A 3,514-nucleotide genomic window follows, 5' to 3' on the forward strand; every position below is an offset into this window, starting at 1 on the left:
CCCACATGATGCAACCCCCATCTAGAGTGAGTTCATCACGGCGCTGATAGAATTGCATGAATTGAAGCTTCTGCTGTGCATTCCAGCCAGACTGTATAGCGGAATATACCTGTGACAATGCAGGATCTCTCCTGGTTTCTCTCCGAATCATTTAATCTGTAACAGGAGAACTCTCAAGCTGAGCAATTGTAAAAACATCCAAAGGTGTGCTTACATTCTCTGTCTTTGAATCACAACCAACCAATGGTAGACGTGATAGCCCATCAGCGTTAGCATGTTTGTGTGTTCTTTTGAATTCAATCTGGTATCTATGTCCTCCCAGAAACAACGCCCACCTTTGCATCCGCGCTGCTGCTGTCAGTGGAACTCCCTTCTGAGGATTGAAGATGGAAACCAATGGTTGATGATCTGTAACCAAGGTAAATGTGTTTCCATACAGATACTGATTAAATCGTTTCACACCCCATACCAGGCTCAAAGCTTCCCTGTCAATCTGTGCATAGTTCTTCTCAGCAGCAGTAAGGGAGCGTGACGCGAAAGCTATGGGGCGCTCCGTTCCATCAGCCATCACATGCGACAACACCGCTCCAATTCCGTATGGTGAGGCGTCGCATGCTAATCTTAGTGGTTTGTGAGGGTCAAAATGAGTCAGTACTGTATCTGACATCACCAGTTCCTTTGCTTCCTGAAAAGCTTGTGTACATTGCTTGGACCACGTCCATTTCTTTCCTGCTTGTAACAGGGCATGTAGAGGATGGAGAACAGTGGCTAGATTTGGCAAAAACCTGTTGTAGTAATTGATAAATCCAAGGAAGGACCTCAATTGCGAGACATCTTTCGGCTGTGGAGCCTCCGCAACAGCTTTTAGCTTGTCATGACACTTGTGCAGACCATCTCCATCAATTTTGTGCCCACAATATGTGATTGTGTCCTTGAAAAACTCACACTTATTACGTCTTGCACGCAGTCCATACTCTTCCAATCTCTTTAAGACTTGTGCTAAGTTCTCCAAATGACTACTGTCACTGTCACCTGTGACAATGATGTCATCGAGGTAGCATTGGGTACCAGGGCAACCCTGCAGTACCTGATCCATAGCCCTTTGCCATAAAGCCGGTGCTGAGGCGACACCGAAAACAAGCCTGTTATATTGGTACAAGCCCTTGTGAGTATTTATAGTCAAGAACACTTTTGAGTCCTCCTCCATTTCCATTTGCAAATACGCTTCCGCCAAGTCTATTTTGCTAAAAAGCTGTCCTCCTGCAAGTGAAGCAAAAATGTCCTCTATTCTCGGTAGTGGATATTGTTCTGCCTGCAGTACAGGGTTGACAGAGACTTTAAAATCCCCGCACAGTCTTACAGTTTTGTCTTTTTTTCCCACAGGAACAACGGGAGTGGCCCAGGGACTCCAGTCAACTTTTGAAAGTATTCCTTCATCTTCCAACCGATTCAGCTCAGTTTCCAATTTCTGGCGAATAGCATAGGGAACGGGCCTTGCCTTGTGAAACTTCGGAACAGCCTTCTCCTCCAAGGTTATCTTCTCCTTGATATGCTTCAGAGTTCCTATTCCTGATTGAAACACCGCAGCAGCCCTGTCCAGCACTTTTTCCAGTTCCTCTTGAGTGCACAGTGATTCCTTCTGCCTTCACTTACTATTTCGCGCTGAACCTATCCCTCAGTCTCTGTGAGTCTAGGTTTTTTTCCCTCTTAATCACTTCTCCCAGGAAAAAAAACACCCACTCGAAAAAAAAAACAAGGAGAAAGCGCTTCCATATAATTCCGTAAAATCCTCGTCGCCAACTGTTGTGTTTGTTCGAAGTAACACAAATAAAAGTCGAGACAACGATGGGCAGTTCTTCTTTTTATTTTACTGTTCAACAACTGAATACCAGCTCCGTTAACACAGGTGTCTCCTTGGACAACCAACTGGCCAACCAGAATCTAACCCGGAGTACACCAACAGTACTTATACTTTATTCTGGGTGTATTCAACTCAATACACTACAGATAGAAAGGCCTAGGGGATGGTGGAGGAAACACCATCTGAGTCAAAGTGAGGATGATGCTAGTGTTAATGAGGAGGAATGGCATGCCAAAAAAAGAAGGATTAGCTGTTTTTTTAATCCACAGGAGAAGGAAATAGAAAGTATTCTTCAATTGTGTTTGCAATATTTGAAGCTATACATATTTTTCACATGATTTATATAATTTTATTTATTGGTTTGTTAAATACAATATTACTGTATCATTTATTATGATTAAAACATGATCTCTTCAATTAAAAACAAAAACATACACTGTCTAATCAAATGGACATCTGAAAATCTCTCATACCTAACTCATGGTGTAAATAGTTCTGCACCTAAACCGTACAATTTTTTCTTTTAGAAGGAATTTCACATATTAGACGTGGAACAAACATTTCATCAGTTGTTATTTTCAGCTCATCTTTTAACAGCATATGTTTAAACATGCATTCAATCAAGAATTCAACTCTGAGTACCTTCATGACATTATTTAATTTATGTCATTTTATATAAATTTCTATGCACTTCGTGATTTTTGTGTGTGGACCTTTAACAGTAGGTGGCAGCATGTGCTCATGAGTCATGACATCAGTTCGCCAGTAAAATAAAAGAAGAAGAAGAAGAAGAAAGGAGAGGCTAAAGCCAAGATCAAATATGAAATAATGTAGGGTGACCATACGTGCCATTTTCCCAGGACGCGTCCTGGCCAGGATTTCTATATTGCCTAAAATATCTAGGTTTTGGCTTTGTTTGCGTGTGCAGACCGATCGGTGTATGACATCAAAGTACCATACACTGAAAAAAATAACTATTAAGATTTACTTAAAGGGGTCATATGATGCTGCTAAAAAGAACATTATTTTGTGTATTTGGTAATGAAATGTGTTTATGCGGTTTAAAGTAAAAAAAAAACACATTATTTTCCACATACTGTACATTCTCCTATATGCCCCGCCTTTCTGAAACGCGTCGATTTTTAAATTTTTACAAAGCTCATCGGTCTGAAAAGCGAGGTGTGCTGTGATTGGCCAGCTATCCAGTGCGTTGTGATTGGCCGAATACCTCAAGCGTGAGACGGAAATGTTACGCCCCTCACATACTGTGTTGATGCCCTGTCCGGCCGGAATATTACTCCCTATGTAAACATTGCTAAAAAATTTTTTGATTAATATAACCACATAAACTGTATTCATTTTGTCTCCAGGAAGCCTCATAAAAAAGTGCCATTAATCAACAAAACAGGTATACCTCCACTGGTGATATTTGGTCTACTGAAAATCGAAAAAAATAAAGTATGACTGAATGCTACTTCAAGTGTCTGCTGTTCTGTATATAACCAAAACTGCATCTAACATGAAAAACCATCAGTCAATCTTCTCAAGTGTCCACTGTATCAGCTCGTCGTCAGAGTTAGGTCACCCTGTAAATAAACAGACACAATTTGTGATATTAAAACAATGATCTAAAACATTTAACCACAATTTTAT

Source organism: Sinocyclocheilus rhinocerous, unplaced genomic scaffold (genome assembly GCF_001515625.1).
Source record: "Sinocyclocheilus rhinocerous isolate Xijiao unplaced genomic scaffold, SAMN03320098_v1.1 scaffold5081, whole genome shotgun sequence".
NCBI lineage: Eukaryota > Metazoa > Chordata > Actinopteri > Cypriniformes > Cyprinidae > Sinocyclocheilus > Sinocyclocheilus rhinocerous.